Source organism: Dysidea avara, chromosome 6 (assembly GCF_963678975.1).
Source record: "Dysidea avara chromosome 6, odDysAvar1.4, whole genome shotgun sequence".
NCBI lineage: Eukaryota > Metazoa > Porifera > Demospongiae > Dictyoceratida > Dysideidae > Dysidea > Dysidea avara.
This window is the reverse complement of record NC_089277.1, coordinates 13,649,603-13,667,924: the sequence shown is the minus strand read 5'-3', so window position 1 is coordinate 13,667,924 and position 18,322 is coordinate 13,649,603. Positions and strand designations below refer to the sequence as shown.

The window sequence follows — 18,322 nt, the reverse complement described above, 5'->3', positions numbered from 1 at the left end:
CGTTAAGTAGGTATTCTGGTGAAATTTTCACGCGCTGCCCAAAATTCTGCCTTTAAAGATCATCCTAGAAATATCTTACGAGACGAAAATCACCTTTACGGAATAGTACTAGTCCATATAATACATAAAACAACATTAAATACAACAAAACACTTACAGGTGGCCGGATACAGAATTGCCAAAACTTGAATTTTAGACTGACTGCCTGACCACAGTCGCAAGCCTAGAGGTCAAACGAAGCAGTGCACGGCCACCATTTTACACCACAATAACAAACTCACCAGTGGGATGTGCCTTTTGGGGTTCCAACGAGTGTGTGCCCTCTTTTCTTTTATCTTCAATCAGACTACTTGTCTTCATCCAACGAAACTATATTGAGGCATTAATTTTCCGTATATCAACACTTTCAATAGATGCTACAAGATTATTAAAGGCGCTTAGACTATGCTACTGTACGGAGGTACCGGTACTAGACAGCTTTCATGATAGGTCACAAGATCACGCCCATTCTTCATTCTATGCATTATCGATCTATCAATTGAAACCACGATGACACACACCTTTTACGCTAGCTGTATTTCAGTGACCACACACCTTCAAGTTGTAAGGCTGACTCGATATACTGTAATAATCGATCAAAACCATACCCCCTTTTTGGGCAAGTGCACATCTTTGCAGGCTGACTTGAGATACTCTGATACAGCAGTCACCCTAATAGAACAGTCACATGTTTATAACTAGCTATATGCCTTAACAAAAAACTGAACAAGCTAGTATATTAAAAATATATAAATTTAAAAATAAAGTAAGCACATTCGCAAGATCCGCCATAAAACATGAATGTGTGCTCGGATCGGAATGAAATTTAAATTTGGCACACTTAAAGGGCTCATTAAGGCGGATCTGTGTACCAACTTTGGTAGGAATCCGATGAACATTCACGGAGTTATGACCGATTATTTGCGTAAAATAAGGTCGAAGGTCTGTCACGCCTACAGGGTAAACTCCTTTGAGGAATCAGTTGAAAATTGATATGTAGATGGAGCAACCATCGTAGGAGTGCCTTTTTGTGGTTTGAAAGGAATCGGGATAAAGACCACGGAGATATGACACAAAACCCGACCTGTGTCAAAATTACGCAATCGATTTTTATGAATAAAAAACTATTAGTTTTCGTATCTACCAGGCAAACCGCTTAGAGCAAAGAGCTGAAAATCAGTATGTAGCAGGAATAATCATCATAGAAAGTCCTTGCAGTAGTACAGAAGAATCGGATTACAAACCACTGAGTTATGATTCGAAAGGCAACTACGTGTAGCAAATGCGAGATCGAGATACTCTAATAGAACAGTCACCCTAATAAAGCATTCAGCTGCATTTATAATTTACTCAATTATATTACATTGCAAATTATTCTGCAGGGAATTCAGTTACAAACAAGTCACCCTGTAGTCAGATCAGCCAGAAGAAGGTACCTAATAGAGAGTTCAGCTACAAAGAAACCATCATGTAGAGAGTTCAGCTCAAACAAATTGCCCTGTAGAGAGATCAGCTAGAAGAAGTTACCTTGTAGAGAGTTCAGTTACAAAGAAACAATCATGCAAAGTGTTCAGCTACAAACAAATCACCCAGTAGAAAGTTCTGCTATGAACAGATCACACTGTAGAGAGTTCAGTTAGAAGCAAGTCATGTTGTAGAGAGATCAGCTAGAAGAAGTAACCTTGTAGAGAGTTCAGCTACAAAGAAACCACCATGTAAGAGAGTTCAGCTGCAAACAAATCACCTGTAGAGAGTTCAGCAGGAACAAGTCACCCTGTACAGAGATCAGCTAGAAACAAGTCACCCTGTAGAGAATTCAGCTACAAACAAATCACCCTGTAGAAAGATCAGGTAGAAGAAGTTACCTTGTAGAGAGTTCAGCTGCAAACAAATCCCCTGTAGAGAGTTCAGCTAGAAACAAGTCACCCTGTAGAGAGATCAGCTAGAAACAAGTCACTCTGTAGAGAGTTCAGCTAGAAGAAGTCACATTGTAGAGAGTTCAGCTACAAAGAAACTACCATGTAGAGAGTTCAGCTGCAAACAAATCACCCTGTAGAGAACTCAGCTACAAACAAATCGCCCTGTAGAAAGATCAGCTAGAAGAAGTTACCTTGTAGGGAGTTCAGCTACGAACAGATCACCCTGTAGAGAGTTCAGCTACAAACAAATCACACTGTAGAGAGTTCAGTTACAAAGAAACCACAATGTAGAGAGTTCAGCTGCAAAACAATCAATCACTCTGTAGAGAGTTCAGTTAGAAGAAGTCACCTTGTAGAGAGTTCAGCTGCAAATAAATCACCCTGTAGAGAATTCAGCTACAAACAAATCACCCTGTAGAAAGATCAGCTAGAAGAAGTTACATTGTAGAGAGTTCAGCTACAAAGAAACCACCATGTAGAGAGATCAGCTGCAAACAAATCACCTGTAGAGAGTTCAGCTAGAAACAAGTCACCCTGTAGAGAGATCAGCTAGAAACAAGTCACCCTGTAGAGAGTTCAGCTAGAAGAAGTCACATTGTAGAGAGTTCAGCTACAAAGAAACTACCATGTAGAGAGTTCAGCTGCAAACAAACACCCTGTAGAGAACTCAACTACAAACAAATCGCCCTGTAGATAGATCAGCTAGAAGAAGTTACCTTGTAGGGAGTTCAGCTACAAACAAATCACCCTGTAGAGAGTTCAGCTACAATGAAATCATCATGTAGAGAGTTCAGCTGCATACAAATCATCCTGTAGAGAGTTCAGCTATGAAAAGATCACCCTTTAGAGAGTTCAGCTAGAATAAGTCACCTTTTAGAGAGTTCAGCTACAAAGCTACCACCATGTAGAGAGTTCAGCTGAAAAAAAATCAATCACTCTGTAGAGAGTTCAGCTAGAAGAAGTCACCTTGTAGAGAGTTCAGCTGCAAATAAATCACCCTGTAGAGAATTCAGCTACAAACAAATCACCCTGTAGAAAGATCAGCTAGAAGAAGTTACCTTGTAGAGAGTTCAGCTACAAAGAAACCAGAGTTCAGCTGCAAACAAATCACCTGTAGAGAGTTCAGCTAGAAACAAGTCACCCTGTAGAGAAATCAGCTAGAAACAAGTCACCCTGTAGAGAGTTCAGCTAGAAGAAGTCACATTGTAGAGAGTTCAGTTACAATGAAACTCCCATGTAGAGAGTTCAGCTGCAAACAAATCACCCTGTAGAGAACTCAGCTACAAACAAATATGCCCTGTAAAAAGATCAGCTAGAAGAAGTTACCTTGTAGAGTCAAAACCATCATGTAGAGAGTTCAGCTACAAACAAATCACCTGTAGAGAGTTCAGCTAGAAACAAGTCACCCTGTAGAGAGATCAGCTAGAAAACAAGTCACCTTGTAGAGAGTTCAGCTAGAAGAAGTCACATTGTAGAGAATTCAGCTACAAAGAAACTACCATGTATAGAGAGTTCAGCTGCAAACAAATCACCCCGTAGAAAGTTCAGCTATGAACAGATCACCCTGCACTGTTAAAACTGGGTAGTTATTTTAGCACTCATTGAGTTGATTTAACAACTTGCTTGCAATGCTATTGTCACTATGGGAGTGCTAATATTACTAAATAATGGTTAATTTAAGCTACCTATGTTACTTTAGCATCAGCCTTTGTGCTAGTTTAACATGGTACTTGTTATTTTAACAGGTTATTTTGTGTTACTGAAGTTGGTCAATATTATTTGGCTGTGATTCTCACCAGTGAGATGCGCACAATTCAGGAACTGTCATTGTAACATCAGATATGGAAGAAAGTCAGTCAGCAGTGCCAAGAACACCAAAGTGAATATTATTTATTATTCTCCAACATCTATACCACATTTACATAATGATGTACATATTATACAGTGTTGTAATAATGTTGATAACAGATACACATAATATAATATTTACAATTAATAAAAAAGTCAATCGTTTTCATTTAAGTCAGCATATAGACGAAAAGTTATATAGTAATGTTGAGTCCATATCTTATGTATAGTTCAAAACTTCGCTGTCTACAGTGTTAAAGAACAATGTACTATAACACATGGTACTACTTTTTGGATAGTACCATAAAATTTAAGAATTACTATATTACAGTCGGTTGGTGCACATTTTAGCGACAAATGTTTGTAAAATTGTTGGTTGCTGGAGCATGTACATGGAATGTTATGGTAGAGGTAATCGTTTCACTATAAGTTACAAACTACCTCTAGACTTTTGCAATTAGCTACATTGGATGTTGAACATCAGGTTGTACAAAAGTCAAATGATTAACTAGCTATGCACGTACATTAGCATGAGGCCATGAGCTATACTGAACTGTATTGCATGTCTAAGTCAGACATGGTAATAGACCTTATAGCCATATAGCTCTGTATATCATCAAATAGTCTTGAAACCTGAACAAACCTGACTATCCAGGGTACGGCTCAGTAGCTATAGCTTTTATCATTTGATTATGGTTAACTTGAGTCAGACTCATGATTAGTTGTGCAGAGTGTATAGCTATGAAGTGCCATAATTTTAGCTTAGCAGCACCATACACTAACCTCTTCGCGCTATACTCATGCAGTCTCTACCCTCGGTCTCTACCAGCCCGCGGTCAGGTGCAAGTTTGCCGTTCTCCCGTGTCACGGTTGGTCGAACCTGTGTAAGTAATCTACTTTAAATACAGGCTTGTTCTAGCTCACTAAGATATCTACTTGAGGGAGCTCGCCATTCAAACGATAATTAGCATCATCTCTGGCGTCATGAACTAGAATGAACGCGCACCATCATAGCGCATTAAACCGCAGTGAACTAGAGGGGATGATAAATCTGATGTTTAAAGAGAAGGGCTGCTACCGAGGCCGCTGCTACTATGGAAAACTTAGCGCTTGTAAAGATAGGTCAGGTCATGCCAAAGCTCTCGCAGAAAAACTACTATTCTGATGAAGCTTACAGTCGAGAGCAGTATTTTGTAGGTAGCTAGCTAAATTAGCTTGCCTCTCAATTGATAGTGAAACTACGCAGCCGCTATTTGGTGATGAGCGTCAATCTAACCTGTTGTGTCATAGCCATCTGGCATCAAGGACTGATCTTTAAGACCCTCAACATCATGTGATGTCAAGTACGTAGTGATTAACCTCCCGGCCGAGGGGACTCATGCAGGAGGGATACAGCTATTATGGGCTAACGCGCAGCCTCCTTTACATCTGGGTGCTCCTGTAAGTATGTTTCATTGATATAACAAATAATTATTTATGCATACGCAGAGTCCTACTACTCCTACATCCGAGTCTCTATAGCTATGTCTCCATGACAGCAATACTGCTGGCAGATGGAAGTTATTGATAAAGGTGATTACAATTCAACTCATGATATGGACAGATGCAGTTCATGCCACTTGTCAATATAATTGTGAAAGAAACTAACTACTTGGCAACGGTTTCAAGTAACCTTTATAAAACCAGTGTAAATATGTGGGATCTTGTTAATAGGTGGTGTGGGATTTTTGTGGCTTGTGGCTGTATCTGTACATATTCTCATTGTTCTGCATGCTGTGTTTATAATAGAATTGTTTGATATTAACTGTCCATTGGAAAAAGCTAGTTTATTGAAGACTACAATACCCATCAGAACCATAAGTCAAAGGTACAGTATACACTGTTATAGCTTTTGATCTGTAGTTCCTTATGCTTTTCTTACTATAGGTCATTGTACAAGAGGTTGGGAACTGCACTGTGTAGTGGCACTATCACATATACAGGTAAAGAGAATTCATATTGTTTGTACATACGTGCTGACTCTCTCTCTGTGTTCCTGATGTTTTTAGATCTATGAATGAACGTGCCAGCATCAGCTACTAAAATTGAACTAATATTTATGTGGAATGTGGAATGTGGAATCCGATGTTCAAAGATAAACATAGCTACTGCTGCTGTTACTACTACTACACTGCTGCTACCAAAAAACTTGCATGGTTGCTTGAGTTATGCTGGAGAATTGTGGATTGCCTTTTATTGACAATAATTTATACATATGGTTTATCTTAGTTGTTTGCGTTATAGTTTGTGATGAGTGTTAGTGTTGCCTGTTATGTCAGTGCTAATAAAGACAGAAGACCCTGCAATTTTTCCATTTACAATGGCTACTGCATGGAGTTTGAAAACTTGCATCTTCCTGCTGTGATATTTTTTGTACACATAGCAAGAGTAAAATGTCACCTGCAGATAATGTCTCCGTCAGATAAAGTCATTGATATAGGACTAGGGACATGAATCATGATGTGGACAGATGTAGTTCATGTCACTTGTGAAGTAAAAGAAGCTAACTTCTTGGCGACAGTTTCATGTAAGTAACTATGGATAAAACCAGTGTAAATGTGTGGGATCTTGTGTTAATAGCCAAAGAGGGTATTATAGGATTTTTGTGGCTGTATCTGTACAGTATCATTCTGCTGTGTTTCAGTTATAATTATATAAGTATTGTCTAGAAATCATTAATATTAACGTTCAACGTCCATTGAGAAAGCTTATTGTAGACTACTATATAAACATGCATCAATAGTCAAAGGTACAACCAACTTAGCTTTTGGTCTGTAGTAGCAACATATTAAATATTATGCTTCTCTTGCTATAGGTCACAGAAGTGGAAACTGATTATGTGCATGAAAAAGTGGCAGTCTCTTTTTCAGGTATGCATACAACAATTTTAATTGTTTGTATGTAATTGCTCTGATCTTTAGATAAATGGGTATGTCTGATTCAGCTGAACAAATGCTACAGTAAGACAACAAGTATGTTAAACAATTCATAATTTTAGCCATACCTTTATTTGATATTTTTTTAGATTTGAGGTGGAAGAAAGACTTTGTGCTGATAACATGTGACAGTGAACATGGTATGTAGTAAGAACATACACATACTGTTTTGTACCTTTTAAATAGCTATTTCAAGACTATTCCAATCACTTGGTAGTGGCATAGTTACTTCAATGGCAGCCACCTGAACAGCATTCAAAAGATCTAAATGGAGGAGAACCTTCAGATATGAGGATATCAGGATCAAGAGTGGCAGAAGCCAGTGTCTTTGTCTTTTTGCACTAGAGATCACTGCCTGGATATTTGAAGATGATATGATGAATTAAGAACTCAACTATAGAACTGACATAGAACTCAGTTGTAACAGATGCTACTATTGCATTTTAGAGTGCTATTATTACATTTTTAAAAGTGTCAATTCAACCCAAATAATCATGTTGTTTTAGCACCATCTTTGTGTTGGTTAATATAGCACCAGAAGGTGGTGTTATATTTGGTACCGTCAAATTACACCTGGTTTTGGTGTTATTTCAACACGTCACTTTTAACAGTGTGCAGAGAGATCAGCTAGAAACAAGTCACCCTGTAGAGACTTCAGCTAGAAGAAATTACCTTGTAGAGAGTTCAGCTACATAGAAACCACCATGTAGAGAGTTCAGCTGCAAACAAATCACCCAGTAGAAAGTTCAGCTATGAACAGATCACCCTGTTGAGAGTTCAGTTAGAAACAAGTCATCCTGTAGAGAGATCACCTAGAAGTATCGCCTTGTAGAGAGTTCAGCTACAAACAAATCACCTGTAGAGAGTAGTTCAGCTACAAACAAATCACCCTGTAGAGAGATTAGCTAGAAGAAGTCACCTTGTAGAGAGTTCAGCTATAAAGAAACCACCATGTAGAGAATTCAGCTGCAAACGAACACCCTGTAGAGAACTCAGCTACAAACAAATCGCCCTGTAGAAAGATCAGCTAGAAGAAGTTACCTTGTAGGGATTTCAGCTACAAACAAATCACCCTGTAGAGAGTTCAGCTACAAAGAAATCATCATGTAGAGAGTTCAGCTGCAAACAAATCATCCTGTAGAGAGTTCAGCTATGAAAAGATCACCCTGTAGAGAGTTCAGCTAGATGAAGTCACTTATTAGAGAATTTAGCTACAAAGCAACCACCATGTAGAGAGTTCAGCTGCAAACACATCACCCTGTAGAGAATTCAGCTACAAACAAATCGCCCTGTAGAGAGACCAGCTAGAAACAAGTCACCCTGTAGACAGATCAGCTAGAAGAAGTTACCTTGTAGAGAGTTCATCAGCTGCAAACAAATCACCCTGTAGAGAATTCAACTACAAACAGATAACCCTGCAGAGAGTTCAGCTAGAGTCAAGTCACCCTGTAGAGAGAATCCTGTAAAGACTTCATCTACATACAAGCAGATCACCCTGTAGAGAGTTCAGCTACATTTCAAGTCACCCAGTAGAGAAATCAGCTGCAAATTATCCTGTGGGGATTAATTGACATGTAATAAATATATGCTCTCTTTTTATATTATTAACTCTTGATATATGCATTATATATATAATTTGTACATATACTGATAAAATCAGAATGAGTTAAAGTATTTATAAAATCTGCTTCATCTTTTTCTTTTTCCTGTGGTAAAGAAAAATATATAGGTTAAAAAGCCCCAAAGCTGGCCATAGGCCGGCTTTGGGGTATACAAATACAAAAAGAAGTGAAATCTAATCAAAAACAGCCAAGCTGTAAAAAAAGGAGTGCGGCCCTTGAAAAGGCTATGGTGAAAAAAGATGTGAAATCCAAGGTGGCGGCCAAGAAATGGCTGTGATGGTAGGTTAATGATAAAAATTTTAATAACGACAATTCAGGTGAATTTTGTGCCAATTGACCAAGCGGCACCAAATTCACCTGAATTGTCGTTATTAAAATTTTTACCATTAACCTACCATCACAGCCATTTCTTGGCCGCCACCTTGGATTTCACATCTTTTTTCACCATAGCCTTTTCAAGGGCCGCACTCCTTTTTTTACAGCTTGGCTGTTTTAACAATTATACATGGCTTCTTAACAGGTAAACAGATCAACTACATCCCAAGTAGTGGAAGCACGGGCAGTGCTTCAATAATAACAATGATGGCAGCCACACCCAACAAAAGTGGCGGGTACAACTACAACTTAATTCGTCAATGAACCACCGGACACAACAATATGTGTGATATGTCAGCTACCAAGTATAGACCCCTACTTATCTGCGTGTTGTGTGTTTTCAGGTTACACTGAAGGTATGGCAAATAAAATAGGTACACAACTTATATACTTACTATCAAAATGTTTATCAGTAGAGTTTACAAGGTAGCCAGGTGAAGAGTTCACTGGTGAAAATCCTACATCAGAGTCGGTCACTTCTGAGTCTGATGTTGGTTCGATCACACCTAGAACAGGGTTGCCCTAGTAACAGAAGTGTATTAACGGTGACAAATCTCCATAATAATGTCCCTGAAGTGAATCAATTTCCAGCCAAGAGCAAAGCTGGATAGTGCATGATAGTGAGTCATAATGAGAACAGTTCTCCTAATGAAAAACTCTCTGGTACAAGCAGGAGGTCCTAGAAAGAAAATAAATTCAATTATTAAAATTTCACTAAACAACATACCTTAAAAAGGTGAGGAATGTAATCTAAGCCTTGTAGCCAGTTTCTGTTACCTTTCTGTCATTTTACCACATGACTTCCTGTACATACTTTGACCCAGTACACACCAAAGTTAAAGAAGCTACTATATATCTTATTAGTATAAGATTCTGTCTATGATCCCTAATCAAACTGAAACTTCCTAATTTTTCCTTGTACTTGTACATGTATGCTGTACGGTTGACCAGTCTTACCGCGGCTTCATAATCCACTGCAATTAGATCATATTTGCCAGATTGCTTCACAAAGTTGTCCTGTTGCTCCCAACTATTGCACGTCTTATCCGAAAACCTGCAAACCACTTATAGTCAACAGAGTGCACAACCATATACAACATACAATCAGCATTGACATGGTTCAGCTACATTTCAAGTCCCTTAGTAGAGAGATCAGCTGTGAACAAGTTATCCGGTAGGGAATAATAGACATGTAATAAATATATTGTATAATTACTGATAAAATCAAACCGCTCAACTTTATTGTTTCATTAATAAGCTTACTATGTCCTAGCCACACTAGATCAGTTGGAATATTCTTTTTACATCTGGAAACCTTCCGTAGGGAGATGCATCTTTCTTCGCTCAACTTTTTGTACTTAGCCTTTCCACCAGTATCATAGTAAGTATTCATAGCCACCATTAGAAATGAACCATTTCAAATTTGTGTTATAGGCTTGGAAGAAGCATTTATAGCCACCATTTGAATATTTTGTAGCTGTCACAACAGCTACTCTCTTGTGTTTAGCCCTGCCACCACCTATAAGAGCCGCTGCCTTGCCACCAGTTATTAGAGCAGTTGCTCAAAATACATTTTTGGATTAGCCTTTCCACCACCCATAAGAGAAAACCATTTAAAATCTGGGTTATAGGCTTGGAAGAAGCATTTATAGCCACTATTTGATTATTTTGTAGCTGTCACAACAGCTACTTTCTTGTGTATAGCCTTGCCACCAGTTATAAGAGTCAACAACTTCAAATTTGTCTCGTTTTCTTCATAGCCACCATTTGATTAGTTGAAATTTGTGAATTTGTATCATAGTTTTAAGAGGTATTCACAGCCAACATTTGATTATTTGTAGCTGTCAACTAAAAGAGCCAACAACATGAAATTTGTATCATAGTTTTGGAAGAAGTATTTACAGCCACCATTCGATTTTATAGCTGTTACTACAGCTGCTCAGAATACTTTTCTTGTGTTTAGCCTTTCCGCTACCTATAGGAGCGAGCCATTTAAAATTTGTGTTATAGGATTGGAAGAAGTATTCATAGCCACCAATTAATTATTTGTAGTTGTCATAACAGTTGCTCAACTTGTTTGTGCTAGTTATAAGAGCCAACAACTAGAAATTTATATCATTGTATTGGAAAAGGTATTCACAGCAAACGAAATGTAGCTGTCACAGCCATCATTTGATTATTGTAGGTGTCACAACAGTTACAAGAGCCAACAACTTGAAATTTGTATCATACTATTAGAAGAGGTCTTTATAGCCACCATTTGATTATTTGTAGCTGATGTCACAACAGTTACAACCATTTAAAAATTGTGATATAGGTTTGGAATTCACAGCCATTACTTGATTATTTGTGCTGTCAAAACAAATGCTAAACTTTTTTTTTGCTAAGCCTTGCCACTAGTTATAAGAGCCAACAACTTTTGGAAGAGGTATTAACAACCACCATTTGATTATTTGTAGCTGTCAAAACAGCTGCTCAAAATACTTTTTTTGTGTTTAGCCTTGCCACCACCAATAAGAGCGAACCATTTAAAATTTGTGAATTTGTATCATAGTTTCAAGACGTATTCACAGCCAACATTTGATTATTTGTAGCTGTTAACCATAAGAGCCAGCAACATGAAATTTGTATCATAGTTTTGGAAGAGGTATTCACAGCCACGATTTGATATTTTGTGGCTGTCACAACAACTGCTCAAATACTTTTTCGAACCATTCAAAGTTTGTGTTATTGGTTTGGAAGAGGTATTCACAACAGCTGCTAAACTTTTTAGTGCATTCACAGCCACCATTTGATTATTTTTAGCTGTCACAGCAGCTGCTCAACTTTTTGGTGCTTATAGATTTTGAAGAGGTATTCACAGCCACATATAAGAGCGAGCCATTTAAAATTGGTGTTATAGTTTTGGAAGAGGTATTCACAGCCACCATTTGATTATTTGTAGCTGTCACAACAGCTGTTCAACTTTTTTGGCTAAGCCTTGCCACTACCTATAAGAGCGATCCATTTTAAAATTCGTATCATAGTTTTAAGAGAAATTAACAGCAAACATTTGATTGTTTGTAGCGAGCCAACAACATGAAAATTGTATCATAGTTTTGGAAGAGGTATTCAGGGCCGTCATTTGATCATATTTATAGCCACCATTTGATTATTTACAGTTGCTCAAATTCTTGGTGCTTAGACTTGCAACAAACTATATGAGCAAGCCAAATGAAATCTGTATCGTACTTTGGAAGAAGTATTCATAGCCACCATTTGATTACTTGTAGCTGTTAAAACAGCTGTTCAATATTTTTGTGCTAAGCCTTGCCACCACATATAAGAGAGAACCATTTAAAATTTGTGTTATATGTTTGAATGAGCATTTGATTATTTGTAATTGTCACAAAAGCTATTCAACTTTTTTGGACTAAGCCTTGTGACCACCTATAAGAGCCAACAACATGAAAGTTGTTAGCCTTGCCACAACATATAAGCGAACCATTTAAAATTTGTGTTGTACGTAGGTTTGGAAGAGGTATTCACAGCCACCATTTGTAGCTGTCAGAACAGCTGCTAAGCTTTGCCACCACCTATAAGAGCCATTAACATGAAATTTGTATCATAGTTTTGGAAGCGGTATTCACAGACATCATTTGATTATTTGTAGCTGTCACAACAACTTCTCAGCTTCTTTGTGCTTAACCTTGCCACCACCTATAAGAGCCAACAACATGAAATTGTGTCATAGTCTGTCACAACACTACTCAACTTTTACAGCCACCATTTGATTATTTTTAGCTGTCACAACAGTTGCTCAACTTTTTTGGGCTAAGCCTTGCCACCACCTATAAGAGCCAACAACAAGAAATTTGTATCATACTTGTGGAAGAGGTATTCACAGCCACCATTTGTTTATTTGTAGCTGTCACAACGCTGCTCAACTTTTACAGCCACCATTTGATTGTTTGTAGCTGTCTCAACAGTTGCTCAACTTTTTTGGGCTAAGCCTTGCCACCTATAAGAGCCAACAACAAGAAATTTGTATCATACTTGTGGAAGAGGTATTCACAGCCACCATTTGTTTATTTGTAGCTGTCACAATGCTGCTCAACTTTTAAAGCCACCATTTGATTGTTTGTAGCTGTCACAACAGTTGCTCAACTTTTTTGGGCTAAGCCTTGCCACCACCTATAAGAGCCAGCAACAAGAAATTTGTATCATCACAGCCATCATTTGTTTATTTGTAGCTGTCACAACGCTGCTCAACTTTTAAAGCCACCATTTGATTGTTTGTAGCTGTCACAACAGTTGCTCAACTTTTTTGGGCTAAGCCTTGCCACCACCTATAAGAGCCAACAACAAGAAATTTGTATCATACTTGTGGAAGAGGTATTCACAGCCACCATTTGTTTATTTGTAGCTGTCACAACGCTGCTCAACTTTTACAGCCACCATTTGATTGTTTGTAGCTGTCTCAACAGTTGCTCTACTTTTTTGGGCTAAGCCTTGCCACCTATAAGAGCCAACAACAAGAAATTTGTATCATACTTGTGGAAGAGGTATTCACAGCCACCATTTGTTTATTTGTAGCTGTCACAACGCTGCTCAACTTTTACAGCCACCATTTGATTGTTTGTAGCTGTCACAACAGTTGCTCAACTTTTTTGGGCTAAGCCTTGCCACCACATATAAGAGCCAGCAACAAGAAATTTGTATCATAGTTGTGGAATAGGTATTCACAGCCATCATTTGTTTATTTGTAACTGTCACAACAGCTGCTCAACTTTTCGAACTAAGCCTTACCAATAAGAACCAGTAACGAAATTTGTATCATAGTTTTGGAAGAGTATTCACAGCCACCATTTGATTATTTGTAGCAGCTGCTCAACATTTTTGAGCTAAGTCTTGCCACCACCTATAAGAGCCAATAACAAGAAATTTGTATCATGGTTTTGGAAGAGGTATTAACAGTCACCATTTGATTATTGTAGTTGTCACAACAGCTGCTTAACTTTTCTATGCTTAATTAGCCTTGCCACCACATATAAGTGTTAACCATTTAAAATTTGTGTTATATGTTTGGAAGAGGTATTCACGGCCACTATTGTAGGTGTCAGAACAGCTGCTTAAGTCTTGCCACCACCTATAAGAGTCAATAACATGAACTTAGTATCATAGTTTTGGAAGAGGTAATCACAGCCACCATTGACTTTTTTGGCTAAGCCTTGCCACCACCTATAAGAGCGATCCATTTAAAATTTGTATCATAGTTTTAAGAGGTACCACCATTTGATTAATTATAGCTGTCACAACAACTGCTCCACTTTATAGTGTGCTTAGCCTTGCCACCACATATAAGTGTGAACAATTTAAAGTTTGTTTTACATGTTTGGAAGAGGTATTCACAGCCACCATTTAATTATTTGTAGCCATCTATAAGAGCCAGCAACATGAAATTTGTAAGGCATTCACAGCCACCATTTGATTATTATAATAGTGAACCATTTAAAATTTGTGTTATATGTTTGGAAGAGGTATTCACAGCCACCATTTGATAATTTGTAGCTGCCACAACAGCTGCGCAACTTTTTAGTACTTAGCCTTGCCACCACCAATAAGGGCGATCCATTTAAAATTTGTATCATAGTTTTAAGAGAAATTCAACATTTTTGGGCTAAGCCTTGCCACCACCAATAAGAGCCAATAACATGAAATCTGTATCATAGTTTTGGAAGAGGTATTCACAGCTACCATTTGATTATTTATAGCTGTCGCAACAGCTGCTCAACTTTTATGTGCTAAGCCTTGCCACCACCTATAAGGGCGATCCATTTAAAATTTGTATCATAGTTGGTATTCACAGCCACCATTTGATTATTTGTAGCTGTCACAACAGCTGCTCAACTTTTTTCGTTAAGCCTTGCCACCACCTATAAGGTATTCACAGCCACCATTTGTAGCTGTCAGAACAGCTGCTAAGCTTTGCCACCACCTATAAGAGCCATTAACATGAAATTTGTATCATAGTTTTGGAAGAGATATTCACAGCCACCATTTGTTTATTTGTAGCTGTCAAAACAGCTGCTCAACTTTTTGGGCTAAGCCTTGCCACCACCTATAATAGCCAACAACAAGAAATTTGTATCATAATTTTGGAAGAGGTATTCACAGCCACCGTTTGATTATTTGTAGCTGTCACAACAGTTAGCCTTGCCACCACCTATAAGAACCAGCAACAAGAAATTTGTATCAGCGGTATTCACAGCCACCATTTGATTATTTTTAGCTGTCACAACAGTTAGCCTTGCCACCACCTATAAGAGCCATTAACATGAAATTTGTATCATAGTTTTGGAAGAGATATTCAAAACCACCATTTCTTTATTTGTAGCTGTCAAAACAGTTGCTCAACTTTTTGGGGCTAAGCCTTGCCACCACCTATAAGAGCCAACAACAAGAAATTTGTATCATACTTGTGGAAGAGGTATTCACAGCCACCATTTGTTTATTTGTAGCTGTCACAACGCTGCTTAACTTTTTAGTGCTTAGCCTTGCCACCACATATAAGTGTGAACCATTTAAAATTTGTTTGGAAGAGGTATTCACAGCCACCATTTAATAATTTGTAACTGTCACAACAGCTGCTCAACTTTTCGAACTAAGCCTTGCCACCATCCATAAGAGCCAGTAATGAAATTTGTATCATAGTTTTGGAAGAGTATTCACAGCCACCAGATTATTTGTAGCAGCTGCTCAACATTTTTGAGCTAAGTCTTGCCACCACCTATAAGAGCCAATAACAAGAAATTTGTATCATAGTTTTGGAAGAGGTATTAACAGCCACCATTTGATTATTGTAGTTGTCACAACAGCTGCTTAACTTTTCTATGTTTAATTAGCCTTGCCACCACATATAAGAGTGAACCATTTAAAATTTGTGTTATATGTTTGGAAGAGGTATTCATGGCCACTATTTGTAGGTGTCAGAACAGCTGCTTAAGTCTTGCCACCACCTATAAGAGCCAATAACATGAAATTAGTATCATAGTTTTGGAAGAGGTAATCACAGCCACCATTTGATTATTTGTAGTTGTCACAACAGCTGCTCAACTTTTATGTGCTTAGCCTTGCCACCACCTATAAGGGCGATCCATTTATAATTTGTATCATAGTTTTAAGAGGTATTAACAGCCAACATTTGATTGTCTGTAGCTGTCAACTATAAGAGCCAACAACATGAAATTTGTATTATAGTTTTTATAAGAAGTATTCACAGACACCATTTAATTATTTGTAGCCATCTATAAGAGCCAGCAACATGAAATTTGTATCACAGTTTTGGAAGAGGTATTCACAGCCACCATTTGATAATTTGTAGCTGTCACAACAACTGCTCCACTTTATAGTGCTTAGCCTTGCCACCACATATAAGTGTGAACCATTAAAAATTTGTTTTACATGTTTGGAAGAGGTATTCACAGCCACCATTTAATTATTTGTAGCCATCTATAAGAGCCAGCAACATGAAATTTGTATCATAGTTTTGGAAGAGATATTCACAGGTCAAAACAGCTGCTCAACTTTTTGGGCTAAGCCTTGCCACCACCTATAATAGCCAACAAAAAGAAATTTGTATCATAATTTTGGAAGAGGTATTCACAGCCACCGTTTGATTATTTGTAGCTGTCACAACAGTTAGCCTTGCCACCACCTATAAGAGCCAGCAACAAGAAATTTGTATCATAGTTTTGGAAGCGGTATTCACAGCCACCATTTGATTATTTGTAGCTGTCACAACAGTTGCTCAACTTTTTTGGGCTAAGTCTTGCCACCACCTATAAGAGCCAGCAACAAGAAATTTGTATCATAGTTGTGGAAGAGGTAATCACAGCCACCATTTGATTATTTGTAGCTGTCACAACAGTTGCTCAACTTTTTTGGGCTAAGCCTTGCCACCACCTATAAGAGCCAGCAACAAGAAATTTGTATCATACTTGTGGAAGAGGTATTCACAGCCACCATTTGTTTATTTGTAGCTGTCACAACGCTACTCAACTTTTTAGTGCTTAGCCTTGCCACCACATATAAGTGTGAGCCATTTAAAATTTGTTTGGAAGAGGTATTCACAGCCACCATTTAATAATTTGTAACTGTCACAAAAGCTGTTCAACTTTTCGAATTAAGCCTTGCCACCATCTATAAGAGCCAGTAATGAAATTTGTATCATAGTTTTGGAAGAGTATTCACAGCCACCAGATTATTTGTAGCAACTGCTCAACATTTTTGAGCTAAGTTTTGCCACCGCCTATAAGAGCCAATAACAAGAAATTTGTATCATAGGTTTGTATCATAGTTTTGGAAGAGGTATTAACAACCACCATTTGATTATTGTAGTTGTCACAACAGCTGCTCAACTTTTTTGGCTAAGCCTTGCCACCACTTATAAGAGCGATCCATTTATAATTTGTATCATAGTTTTAAGAGGTATTAACAGCCAACATTTGATTGTCTGTAGCTGTCAACTATAAGAGCCAACAACATGAAATTTGTATTATAGTTTTTATAAGAGGTTTTCACAGTCACCATTTGATTATTTGTAGCTGTCACAACAACTGCTCAACTTTTTAGTGCCTAGCCTTGCCACCATATATAAGTGTGAACCATATAAAATTTGTTTTATATGTTTGGAAGAGGTATTCACAGCCACCATTTAATTATTTGTAGCCATCTATAAGAGCCAGCAACATGAAATTTGTATCATAGTTTTGGAAGAGGTATTCACAGCCACCATTTGATAATTTGTAGCTGTCACAACAACTGCTCCATTTTATAGTGCTTAGCCTTGCCACCACATATAAGTGTGAACCATTTAAAATTTGTTTTACATGTTTGGAAGAGGTATTCACAGCCACCATTTAATTATTTGTAGCCATCTATAAGAGCCAGCAACATGAAATTTGTATCATAGTTTTGGAAGAGGTATTCACAGCCACCATTTAATTATTTGTAGCCATCTATAAGAGCCAGCAACATGAAATTTGTATCATAGTTTTGGAAGAGGTATTCACAGCTACCATTTGATTATTTATAGCTGTCGCAACAGCTGCTCAACTTTTATGTGCTTAGCCTTGCCACCACCAATAAGGGCGATCCATTTAAAATTTGTATCATAGTTTTAAGAGGTATTAACAGCCAACATTTGATTGTTTGTAGCTGCCACCATTTGATTATTTGTAGCTGCCACCATTTGATTATTTGTAGCTGTCACAACAGCTGCTCAACTTTTTTCGCTAAGCCTTGCCACCACATATAAAAGTGAACCAATAAAATTTGTGTTATATGTTTGGAAGAGGTATTTACAGCCACCATTTGATTATTTATAGCTGTCACAACAGCTGCTCAACTTATTTGTGTTTAGCCTTTCCACCACACATAACAGTGAACCATTTAAAATTTGTTTTTACATGTTTGGAAGAGGTATTCATAGCCACCATTTAATTATTTGTAGCTGTCACAACAGCTGCTCAACTTTTTAGTGCTTAGCCTTGCCACCACATAT

At 37.8% G+C, this 18,322-nt stretch overlaps 2 long non-coding RNA genes across 2 annotated transcripts; both read right to left on the bottom strand.

Moving 5' to 3' along the window:
- Positions 1 to 3,810: 3,810 nt before the first annotated feature.
- LOC136258288 (uncharacterized) lies at positions 3,811 to 4,810 on the bottom strand. Its single transcript, XR_010702728.1, has 3 exons — positions 4,731 to 4,810; positions 4,590 to 4,686; positions 3,811 to 4,052 (listed from the first exon to the last, which is right to left on the bottom strand). It is a non-coding gene; the product is annotated as an uncharacterized lncRNA (long non-coding RNA).
- A 1,109-nt stretch (positions 4,811 to 5,919) lies between these two features.
- On the bottom strand, positions 5,920 to 7,329 carry LOC136258289 (uncharacterized). The gene is made up of 3 exons (XR_010702729.1): positions 6,957 to 7,329; positions 6,850 to 6,896; positions 5,920 to 6,800 (listed from the first exon to the last, which is right to left on the bottom strand). It is a non-coding gene; the product is annotated as an uncharacterized lncRNA (long non-coding RNA).
- Positions 7,330 to 18,322: the final 10,993 nt, after the last annotated feature.